This window comes from Athene cunicularia (assembly GCF_003259725.1).
Source record: "Athene cunicularia isolate RWA chromosome 2 unlocalized genomic scaffold, athCun1 chr2_part1, whole genome shotgun sequence".
Taxonomy (NCBI): domain Eukaryota; kingdom Metazoa; phylum Chordata; class Aves; order Strigiformes; family Strigidae; genus Athene; species Athene cunicularia.
This window is the reverse complement of record NW_020799095.1, coordinates 125,492,016-125,505,097: the sequence shown is the minus strand read 5'-3', so window position 1 is coordinate 125,505,097 and position 13,082 is coordinate 125,492,016.

Here is a 13,082-nt window from a genome sequence, read left to right as displayed (position 1 = left end):
CCAACACACACATACTTCTATGCCCTTTCCAGCTTTTTCTCTTTTAATGGCATTCAAAAGGAAAGAAAATCTATTACCACAGAATTTCAGTCTAATGCTAGAAATGCTGAAAATACTAATAGCTTCCTCTTGTGAGATTTCCCACCAGACTCATAGTGTAAAATGAATGTGAATAAGGCAGTATAGACTCCATTACTCTCTGAAACTCATTCTTAAGATATACCATGTAGAATATTCATTCATTTTACTAATGCTACATTTCTCTTGAAGATGATGCTGTGCCAGCTGCATGTCACTGCATTTGCAAACCATCCTTAATGTTAAGAGACACACCTCAGTTTGAGTAAATATAGTATTCTCAATTTCCACAATTTTAATTGACTTGATGTTTGTTCCGTTGCTACTGGAAACAGCGGGCAACACACAGAAATAAGAAATGCATAATATCGAGATATGGCACATACTGCACCATCTAGTGAGCAAAAGAATACAAAATCAATAATGATTAGCCATTATGTATATTAGGTTTTGCCATTGGAATTAATTTTTTTTTAACAGAAAATCAATTGTATTCAATACATCACTTAATTTTTTAACAGAAATAATTTGAATACACCACTAAATGATTACCTTGTCTATTTTAGTTCTGATGTCCTACTCATTTATTATCTTGTCTAGCAAATTAGAATCATCACTAAGAAACAGTTGAGCAGCTGATGTGTAAAATATGATACACAGCTCTCTAGACCAAATGTAACAACGCTGAGTAGGGTCAGTAAAGTAGGAGAAATTAGCAATTTAGAAAATAAGAATTCTCAGAAAAGGTAATAGATATCTTTAAGGAAAGTTATAATAATATTTTTATAGTGTTCTACATTAAAATAATTTTTGTCAGTCCCCAGCTAAATGAAATGTCAGCCTATCGTTCTATAAAGTGCTAGTGGTGAAAGTGCATTTAAAAGGTCAAGGAACTTTAAGTAGCTGAGAAACAGAGAAAGAGCTTTGCTGTCTCTGCTGTGTTGGAATACACCAACAAAACCACATCCATCCCCTCTGTGAACAACTATACCACTTTATTCAATTACCTAATAAAATAAAAGCATTCAAGGACACATATCACTTTTTAGGTTAGGTCAGCACATGTGCTGCCTTCATGGCTTGCTCCTGTTGCTCTATAAATGTAAAAATTGTCAAGCAATTGAAGACCAGAATCATAACTACAAAAGAAAAGGAAGAAAATAAAAGAGACTACTTTCCTTTAAAGTTTATTACATTTCTTCTGTTTTGTGAGTAAGTCTGTAGACTCTTTAGTGGAAATTAAGGGTCTTACTCACTTTCTAACTTACATTACTTACCAGTCCAGTAATAGATAATTTCTACCAGAAATAGAATATAAGGCAGAAATGAATATATGACGCAGTGAATGCATCAAATGGAGAAAAAATGATTATTTATCTTTTCATTCCTATTTTAAAAAAAAAAAAAAAAAAAAAGGTCATACTGAGATATTATCTTTTCACAAAATTTATTTAAAGACCACCACTCCTTGGTGATTTTTTTATTAGCAGTAAGTAATTCCCCCTGAAGAGGACTGTAACAAGTACTGTGTCCTCTAATGTCAGAAAACCCAAGTGAGATAGTAAGAAAGATGTGTATGTCAGATATGCACTACACTAAACTGTTTTATGGGCAGAGAAACAGACAGTACCACATTTTGGAGCCTTTCAAGTATGAAATGGCCTTTTTTATTTGAGTCCTCATGAGTTAGTTTCTGTTTCAAAAACTATAGAAAAGTAATTAAAATTTAAAAGAATTATTCCCTCCGAACAGCTTTTCTGACTGTATAGTGTATCATTCCAAGTGACTACAAATAAAGTAATTTTCTGTTTGGAAACTGTATCTCATGAATCTGAAAATATTTTGTGTGATTTATGGTAAATTAAATTATAAAAGAGTCAGCAGAAACCAAGCGATCTAATTTAGCCCTATGTCTAGGTAGGAAGGACTATAATATGCTTCACAGCTTGCGTGTCATGCTGCTTAAACACGAGGTAGGTGATTCCCAAAGCTGGAGGGGGTGGGGATATGAAGAAGGAGGGCTAGAGGCAACCAGCTATCACTGACTTTCAAATGGGAGATGAAAGCTAATTGCACTTCTGTATATCTCTCTCCAAATAAAATTCACTATTATACTATATGCTGCCTCATATTTTATGCACTCCAATTCAACTTTCTTATAAAGGAGAGAAACCTGAGACAACAATGTGTCTTTAACTTTAAAAAAGAAAAGGCAAACAAATAAAAGCCGAGATTAAAGGGAATTAAAACTATTTGGTGAAAAGACAAAAGATTTATATACAAAATGATGACTACTAAAAGTAGTAAATATAGGTATAAATAAAATAAAATATAGTAAAAGTAGTAATATAAATAAATATATATCAGAAATCAAAGAGTTTTCAAAATAATACAAAGCAAAATTGTTGATTAAAAAGTAAAAAGCTAAGAGGAGTAGAAAGATATCCTTAGAAAAGAAGTAATTTCTAAATGGAAAAAATAAAAATACTGCTAATTATATCAAGTTAAAGAAAAAATTAAAGTATCTTGTTAATTTATTTTTTTTTTCTTGCAATGCTTTTTTCAGAGACAATGGGTCAGGTTGTTGCCTAGAGGCAGAAATGCTGGATGTGTATTGGTTGGTTGCAATTTGGATCAAGAGTGCTGTTTCTCGACACTGTCCCAGCTCCTGGTGGGCACAGTGCCTTCAGTGCCTTTGTACTGTTGATGGTTTTCCAGTTGCAGCTCAGCAGCTTGCCTTTTCCCTGCATCTCTCTACTCTTCCAGCCAGGCTGTTTTGTCAATGTTTTCAAGTGCTTCTCTGGGCAGTACTTTTCCCCATGGCTCTCGTGCTGTTATTGTCATAGCATTTAACTCATAAATCCCAATGTTACTCCTACAGTTAATTCTCAGGGGAAGCAACTGGCAGATGAGAATCACCCCTCCTTTTTCCTATCCTTGGGTTGTAACTTTTGCATTAGGGTGTACATTTAATTTACATTACCCAATAAAATGCACCCACAAAGTTTAACACCTAGTCAGCATGCAACTAACTGTCCCTGAAAAATCCAAACCAAAACCAAGCAAACAATAGGGAGTTTGAGTGAGTCCTGACAAAAACTATATAGTTACCGTAGCCAGAGTATTACTGGGGGACTCTGCTGCACTGGAGAGGATGCCCAAGGAACATATTTGCCTTGGGACTCCTCCACCACTTCCTTTCCTAGACATCCACTTAGCAGAATTAGCTCTTCCTCTTTTCCTGACTCTCTGTGTCACTCTCTCTCCTTTTGTTTAATTTATCTCCAGAAGTAACTTTCACTGTTTGAGTCAACCTATGACATCCCCTACATAGCCTATAGAAAAATTTTTGTGAACATGAACTTGCTTCACCATCCTTTGTTCCAGGCTGTGTAGCAATCTTGGGGTGTATGAACTAAATAACTTTCAAATTAAACTAAACTGGAAGGGAGGACACCTAATACATACGGGTTGATGTTCAGTCCATAGGACTAGATTAGAAGTAAAAAAAAAAAAAAAAAAAAAAAAAAAAGTATTTTGAAATATGGATAGGTCCTCAGCAACAGCTGTATCACTCTACATACTGGTCTGAAATCCTTGCCAGTGAAGACATACCCAGTGAAGCTAATTGTCAATCATAATATGAAAGGATCACCTTAGCAGAATATAAAAGAAGGATTCAAGGAAGGCAAGGCCTCACGAGGTCTGGAACTGAGATTTCCTAACAGAGTCATTCTTTACAAGAGGGGAGATTGAGGAATTCTCTCCAACTGGTTTGTCAATAGAAGAGGATTTAGAACAAGCTGAATAGTGACAAACTGCCAGGAGCAGATGGTATTCACTCAAGAGCTCTAAAAGAACTCAGATGTGAAATTGCTGCAACGTGCAGCTTATCATTTAAGTCAGCCTCCATACAAAAAAAGTAGCAAATGTGACACAATCTGATAAAAATCTCCTAGGAGAGATCAAAGAATGATGGCCCAGGAAGGCTGACCTTCATACCAGGCAGATCAATGTCATAAAGAATAGAATGAAGAGATATGTGTATAAACAATGTATACTGGGGCCTGTTTCCCTAAGAAAAGGATACTCTTGCCTCATATTTTTTTTCTCAAAGACCAGGTGTACAAAGATGTAGTGACCAATTAAATATACTTGGGTTTTCACACAGATTTCGGTAAGTTGTTACACTGCAAGATCTTAAGGAAATTAAACCACTGTGAGATAAGAACAAAGTCCATTTGAATTCACAGTTGTGAGGAAAAAAGGAAAATGGTGGTTAGAATTTATACTGGAGAAAGGCTGCCCAAGGGGACATACAGGGTCAATGATGCTTACCATACATATGAGTGATCTTGGAGAAGGGGTCAAAAGAGAAACAACAAAGTTTGCTGATGATGTAAAAGTGCTCTAGAGCCCTAAATAGAAAATAATGTGTACAAAAATTAATCTGACAGTTCAATCACAATAACACCATCTAAATTAACCACTGACTTTCCATAAGGACATTTTAAAAGCCTCATAGCCAGAAATATTCTGAGGACTGCTTATTAGAAGTATACCTGCTGATGATAAAAACCTTTTAAAAAACCAAGAGGCATGAAGCTGGCTAGAAAATTGAAGTTACTAGTAAAGAATCAAAGAGAAAATATGTTTTCTGCAAGCCACAGGTAGATACTAAACAGTGGCCAAAACACAAATAAGAAGCTAAGTATTATTAGAAAAATAAATGAAAACAAGGCAGAAAATATTACAGTACCACTGTATAAATGCATGGTGTACCCACATCCTGAATGCAGTGTATAGTTTTATCAAAAAAAAAAAAAAAAAAAAAAAAAAAAAAGATAAAGCAGTAAATGTAACATAAAGGAGGCAAAGCAAAGAGAGCTATAAGTAGACTTCTGAAATGCATTCAGTAGGCTAGGCTTTTTGTTTGAATAAAAGGATATTTGTATATATAAAAAATAAATCAGTGTCATAGTGAATTCATTTGGGAACACTTATCTACTATTACTCACTAGTCAGTATGTAGAGAGCACAAAATTGGAATGTAAACAAAAGGAAGTCTTTTTCTACAACATGTAATTAAGTTGTGGAATTAATCCCTACAGAACAGAGTGGAAACTAAAAATATAAATTAGTTCCAAGAGGATTTAGATTAAATAATGTTGGGTAGGTTCATCAGTGGTCATTAAACCTGGAGACCTAGGAGCTGTCTTGATCTACCTAGGGAATTTATTTAGTTTGCAACAAAAATAATTTCAAGAGTAGGTAACTATTTCCTACTTTGGTCTAGGTTTTGCTTAGCTTTGTATAATACTTTGAGGTTATACTTACTGCTTTATATATAGTTTTGTAATTAGTAGATAGTAGCAACAAGTAATTATTTTGTGTAGAATGAACTATGACTCTAGAATAAGAAATAGACTAGATAAAAAAAACTAGATAAACTGGCAAGATACAGATTAGACAAGTGGTCTGTAAAAAGGATGGCTAAACAGGACACACTCAGAGAATGGTGATCAATGTTTTATACTCAGGATGGCAGCCTGTCAAGTGGGGTCTCCCAGGTATAAATACTGGGCCCTACACTGTTCAATATCTTCATAGACTATCTGGATGATGGGCTTGAAAGCACCCTCACCGAGTTTGCTGATAATTCTAAAGCGGGTGGTGATGTGAACATGTCAGAAGGGAGAGCCATCCTACAGAGAGACCTGGAGGCTGGAAGAGTGGGCTGGCAAGAACAGTATGAAGTTTAACAAAGACAAGTTCTAAGTTCTGCACCTGGGGAGAAATAACCACAGAGCCCAGCACAGGTTAGGGATCTGCATGGCTGGGGAGAAGCCTTGCTGAAAGGGACCTGGGAGTCCTGGTGGACAACAACAAGATGAACACGAGTCAGCAGTGAGCTGCTGCAGCAACAGAGACAAATCAGGTCTTCGGCTGCATCTGTAGGGGCATTACTAGCAGAAGTAAAGACATCTAGAAAAAGACTCTACTCAGTGTCTTTCAGGCCACACCTGGAGTACTGTGTCCAGTTCTTGTCCCCACAATTCAAGAAAGAGGCAAACAGACTGGAGAAGGTTCAAAGGATGACCACAAAGACGACTAAAGGGCTGGAGAAACTGCCCTATGAAGAAAGACTGAAGGAGTTAGGTCTTTTCTCCATGGAGAATAGAAGGCTCAGTGGGACCTCATACAATATTCCAGTGCTTAAATGACAGTTTTCAATATGTGACTAGAATATGTCTTTTATCATCTAAACATACTTATCTCAGTTCTCACTTGTGACATCATATGCATTCACCCAGCAAATATTTCAGATATTACAGGACAGGTGATTTTCAATTAGAATGGAAAATCAAGGTTACAGTGTAAGACCTGCACTGTATCTCTGATTTCTTAGTGACTTCTTACATATCCACAAGTTTTTCTGAAATAAATTCTCGAAGCATTATGTAAGCTTGTGGTGGGGTAACCCTGGCGGGATGCCAGGTTCCCAGAAAAGCCATTTTATCACTCCCCCTCCTCTGCTGGACATGGAAGAGAAAATATAACAAAAGGCTTGTGGGTCGAGATAAGGACAGGGAGATCATTCACCAAAACAGACTTGATTTGGGAAAAATTAATTTATGCTCAATCAAATCAAAGTGGGATAATGAGAAATAAAACCAAATCTTAAAACTTCATTGCTGATTTCACTACCTTATGACCTGCAGCGGTGCAGGAGGTCAGGGAATGGGGGTTGCAGTCAATTCATCACACACTCTGCTGCTCCTTCATCCTCAGGGGGAGGACTCCTCACACTTTTCCCCTTCTCCAGCATGGGGTCTCTCCCACACGAACCTCTCCAAAATTAGTCCTTCCCATGGGCTGCAGCTCTTCATGAGCTGCTCCAGCGTGGGTCCCTTCCACCGGGTGCAGTCCTTCAGGAACAGACTGCTCCAGCGTGGGTCCCCCACAGGGTCACAAGTCCTGCCAGGAAACCTGCTCCAGCGTGGGGTCCTCTTCCCACAGATCCTGCCAGGATTCTGCTCCAGGGCAGGATTCCCACAGGATCGCAGCCTCCTTTGGGCACATCCACCTGATCTGCTGTGGGCTCCTCCCCAGGCTGCAGGTGGGTCTCTGCTCCACCGTTCCCCTCCCTGGGCTGCAGGGGCAGAGCTGCCTCACCAGGGGCTGCACCACGGGCTGCAGGGGAACCTCTGCTCCGGCGCCTGGAGCACCTCCTGCCCCTCCTTCACTGACTGTGATGTCTACAGAGCTGTTTCTCTCAAATATTCTCACTCCTCTCTTCAGCTGCAATTGTGTAGTTTGCTTTTCCCCCTTCTTAAATATATTACCACAGAAGCACTGCCACCATTGCTGATGGGCTCGGCCTTGGCCAGCGGTGGGTCCATCTTGGAGCCGGCTGGCACTGGACCTGTTGGATGCAGGGGAAGCTTCTGGCAGCTTCTCACAGAAGACACCTCTGTATTCCCCAGCTACCAAAACCCTGCCACATAAACCCAATACCGAGTGTAACTTACATTCCCTGGTTATGTTGCCCCTTTTTGCCACAGTATCCAAGAACTTTTTTAATGAAGTTATCCACACAGCATCCTTGTGGAAGAGGACAGTAAGATTGTCACCATCTCCAATTCTGCTGTGGTTGCATCTCTTAGTGTAACCATGTACAGCAGAGCACAGCTCTCTAATTGTTTGCATTATACCTCCTGAACATGCATTCTAACTTCTGCTTAGTTTCAGAAGTTTACTTGAACATTCAGGGTGAGGATCAGTGCTACTGGAATCAGCAGCAATAACTTTTGGAATCGTGGAGAAGTATTTCAGTTGGTAGAAACTGAGAAGCAATTTTATATCTTCTCTGAAATTTTCTTTCTTCTCTACTCCCCCACTCTGTGGCGTGGAGCTGCTACTCTGCTCTTTCCTTAGCCTTCACACAGAAAAATGGTTAGGAGAGTCATATGCTTCTCCAGACCAGAACTTCAAGGATACTGGAACTGGCTTTGCATCTGAGGAATTTACTTTACTGTGTTGCTAATACAGTGCAAACGGTAAATGTGTCTCTGGAAAAGAAGGTGCTGTGGACTTGAGTTTCAGTCTCAGTTGAACTGCTGGAATCATGAGCGTGTTGGAGACCTCTGACATAATTTTAGCCAGGTACAAATTGTTCTTTTCCTCATATGGCAAATCAGAAAAGTACTACATGAAACTTTGTAAATCTTTCTCTGCTATTTGAGACTTTAAAAGATAATTGAGGCATCAAAGAACAGAATTGCAGTTTGGGTTGGAGTAGACCTTTACAAGTCATCTGGTCAAACCTGTTTTCAAAGCAGAACTAACTGAACTTAGATCAGGGTCACCTAGAGCTGGTTGCTCATGACCATTTCTGGATAGCTTTTAAATATTTACAAGGACAGACTGCACAACATCTCTGAGCAACCTGTGCAGCGGGCGGAGGAAGCAAGCAGCCGATTCAATGTGAATGATAGAGCAAGCTTCAACTTTATTGATAGAAATCACACCTTATATAAGCACTCTGCAATACACTACTTGTAACTCTATTGGATACATTTAAGAAACTACATTATAGTATGTCAGCCCTTGGGTACATCTAAAAGGTCACATTATAATATCCCAGCCCCTTGTGGCATTTCTGGTATGCATAAACATCTTTCTTCCTGTGAACCTGCTTCTCTCCTAGGGTTGCTTTCCTCTGACCCCCAAGGTCATAATGCACCCCAACTTATCTCTGTGTTCTCACAACAATCCTCTCTAGCACAACTGAGCCCTGGATCTCCATCCTTGTTTACATAACTGTACCCTGGGTTCTTTCCTTTGTTTACCTCAGGTGGCTGGGACCGACTTCTGCAGGGAGCTATGGCCGACCAGCTCCTGCAGGGAGCTATGGCCTTGCTCTCTGCAAGCTGTTCTCCAACAAACCTGTTCCAGTACTTTGTCACTCTCTCACAGTGAGTGTTTCCTGACGCTCAGATGGAATCTTGCCTGTTTCAGTTATGCCCATTGCCTCTGGTCTTGTCAATGAGCATCACTGAAAAGAGCCTGGCTCCCCCCTTACTGCATCCTCCCTTTAGGTATAGATATACCCCAATCCTTTTCTTCTCCAGGTTAAATAGTCCCACTTCTCTCAGCCTTTCTTCATAGGAAAGATGCTTTAGTTCCTATGATCCACAGCAACATCAGGGACCATACCGCAGTAACGCATGAGCACATGGTTTATCAGACAACATCTACGCAAGCTAAGGAAATTGTAAAAATTACAAGCAACAGATTAAAGCAAAACCTCATGTATTTTGGCAAGTTTAATAACTGAGAATAATACATATCTCATATTAGTGGAGGAAAGGTCAAAGAAATACTTGCAGGATCAAAAAATTCATATATTATAATATTTGCTCAAGTTCATAACAGTCTTTATTTTATCTGAGGCTTAAAGTATTATGAAGCTTCAGTAGGCTCACTACTGCCACCAGAAGAAAGGGCATAACTGTCTTAATTTACAGGCATGGCCCACAGTTACAGATTTTTTGAAACCTCTTTTTTTTGCAGACAAAGTCTGAAGTGAATGAAATACTTAGCTAACACTGAATACAGATGCCATAGATTCACTCAATAGAGGAAAAATGTTAAACAATAGTAATTTGAGCACATATCTGAGATCTGAATTTAATAAGGAAAAAGTGACAGCCCTTACATAGAGCATAAAACTACTCTAGAATTGCAAAGCATTTTACAGGCTAATGAATAAAATTATAATGAATAAAATGCCAATCTCTGTGTGAGCTACAGAAGCTAGCTTCTTGCTCTAAAATGTTCAACAAATCCGAGAATGAGGAAAGAAATGTAACTTCAAATGTCACAATTTCTGTGCTGAGCAAAAGTATATAAGGTGTGTGTGTAAAATGTATGACATTTATACAGAGTCAGACCACATCCAAGAACTCTTAAAGCCTAATGGCATGTTTGAAAAATAATTTTACAATGTGAAAAGAACATTAAAATAGGTCAATCCATTTCCGAGATTTCAAAAGCCACATGTTATAATAGTGACGTGAAAAGGCCTGATTTATGAATTATAGTGCAATTACACCTTGAATTTTACATTAATTTCTGAGCTCCTACTGTGTCACATGAGTCAGCTAAAGCCAAAATAAAATGAAGATATCTTACACTTCAGATTACAGCAGAACTTACAATTCAGCAATAATACTGTAACTTAGTTAATATATAGCCCATTTTATCAGTCAATCTCTAAACCCTTTACCAAAGGAATAGTTGTCATCCTATTCATGGTAGAATGAAATACCAGGGGTACAATCCCAATCTTCTGAATCCAGCTGAGTCAGTCTGACCCTTAAAGCCAGTATTTTTGGAGAAAATGCTCCATATGGAACACTGAAGATAACAAACAGTGAGAACTACATAAAACAGCAAAGAGGTGATACCTTTATTTTTTTTTATCCTAGAGCAAGAAAGGCTAAGCTTTGTTTATGCATACAGAGATGATCCAGTTCTCTCTTCAGATAGTCAACTATTAAAGGATTTTCAGTAGCAAAACACCTCCGTTTGGCCTGGATAAGTCTGCTAATAGAACAGAGCCATGTCCCTATCTTTGTGCTCAGTAGGGATTTTCTCATGGAACAATCACAGCCAATGCCAAACCTCTCGATGAGTCCTGGAATACAGGTACACACAGCATCTTTCAGCGATATCTGCTCAAGCCTTTTAAAAATGTAAATAAATAGGTAGGAGGTGGATAGCCACTGCTTCCAGACTAAATTAGAGCTGTTTCTGTGACTGCATCACACAGTGAGGAAATGGTCACCTCAGTCTGCAGAGTGCCTGGGTTAAAGACATTATCGTCCCTGAGATCTTACTCTGGAAGTCAGTCTGCAACAACACATATGTATACATATGTATATATGTATAATAAAAATGCAAGAAAAAATGATGGAAAATGTAAAGTGGAAAAAATTGAAAGGGCTATATGAAAATAGAAATAAACTGATGCCAGAGCTGAGGTTAAAAAAAACAAAAAAAAACAAAAAAAAACCCAAAAAAAAACACCAAACCAGCAACAGAGTATGAACTGGAACATGGGAAAACTGCATAATTAAGATTAAAATATGAGTGCCTTTGGCTGGGAAAGGAAATTACATTTCAGATGTATACCATTTGATAGAGTTAGAGCTTTAAAGTAGTGCAAAATTGCAATATGCCAACTATGTGTCAAAACTAGGATGACTTCACTTGGATGTTTATAATACAGTCATAGTGAGACAAAAAAAGGGAATTTCTATTTCGTGACTGTTTTATAAGATAAAGCATGTGTCCAATGCAAAGAAATTTCTAGGTGCTTCTGTAGGTAATGATAACTAACTTTTAATATTACACGATATCACATGGGATGCAGTCAATAGTGTGCACACTTAATCAGTTCTCAATTTTTTTCCTTATCACATTTCCTGAAGTGAGCAGAAATCAGTATATGACGTCAAGTCCTAAAGTTAGTCAACATCCAGAACATTCACTGAGTTGAGGGGGTTTTGTGGATACTTAGCACATCACTGTCTTGAGGACAAGCACATACATGTGAGAGAGCAGTCGGGTAGTGCTCTACCTCTGAGACATAAATAGGGAATTTTTCTCTGTGTGCTACAAAGGCTCTTTACCGTATCACACTGTGCCCATTCTGAACAGTACCCAGCATCAGCAGTTACACACCAGTTATTTTCAGGTTGTAAATTTTCATTGGTGTAAATCTCATTGCTTGATGGGGATTTACAGACTTTTGATTCCATCCAGAGATATAAAGGGAAGTAGATTATCCTCCATGGCTTAATCATGCTGTCTGAAACCTGTATCACTACAATAGATCACTCCTTGGGGTTTTTTGTGCATATGAAAAAAGAATAAAAATTAACTCTAATCCTGCCTTGTATATAGTCAACAAGGGCTCACTAGGGATTAACTGTTCTTGATTGCTGAAATACAGATGTGACCTGCTCACACTGTAAATCAATCTAAATTGAATCAGATAATATAAGACTGTTTTCCAACACAGTTTGGAATTAAGACAGAAAGTTACTGTCAGCAACATTTTGGGTCCTGCTGTCTTGGTTTCATTAACTTCAAGGCCATCCTTGACAGCTCCAGAGTGGAAGAGAGAGGCTGGGGAATAGCAGCAAACCTCTCAGATTCAAAAGATAGGAATGATCTGCATTAAACAATTTAACTGAGGGAAAAGTTGCATCCGGTTATAAGCAAAGATGAGAAAAAAGAGCAGCTTCGCTGACTGAAGCAAAGTTGAAATGGAATAAGTTTTGTTTTGCTAAGGAAAAACATGAGAAGATAAACAAATATAGAAATTTTATTTTTTTTTTAAAAAAAAAGAGCTCCATTCTCATTTATGTGTATACACCACTGCCACACTTCAGCAGGAATTACATACATAGACACAGATGTATATTTAAGAAATCATGTCACAAAATTAACAGAATCACAGAATTGTCTAGGTTGGAAAGGACCTTGAAGATCATCCAGTCCAACCGTTAACCCAGCACTGACAGTTCCCAACTACACCAGATCCCGCAGCGCTATGTCAACCCGACTCTTAAACACCTCCAGGGATGGAGACTCCACCACCTCCCTGGGCAGCCCATTCCAACGCCTAACAACCCCTTCTGGAAAGAAATACTTCCTGACATCTAGTCTCAACTTTCCCTGGCGCAACTTGAGACCATTACCTCTTGTTCTGTCTCTTACTACTTGGTTAAAGAGTTAAACTACTTGGTTAAATTGAATCTACAAGAAATGAAGAACTGACCAAATGTCCACTCGGATCCATGGGAATAGTCCCATTGACATTACAGGTCTAGAGTGCAATTCTGCTTAACAGAGATATCATAGGGAACTATAGTATACGTATAGTATTGAATGGGAAATATTTGATAGCATAGAATAGGTAATTATAGTAA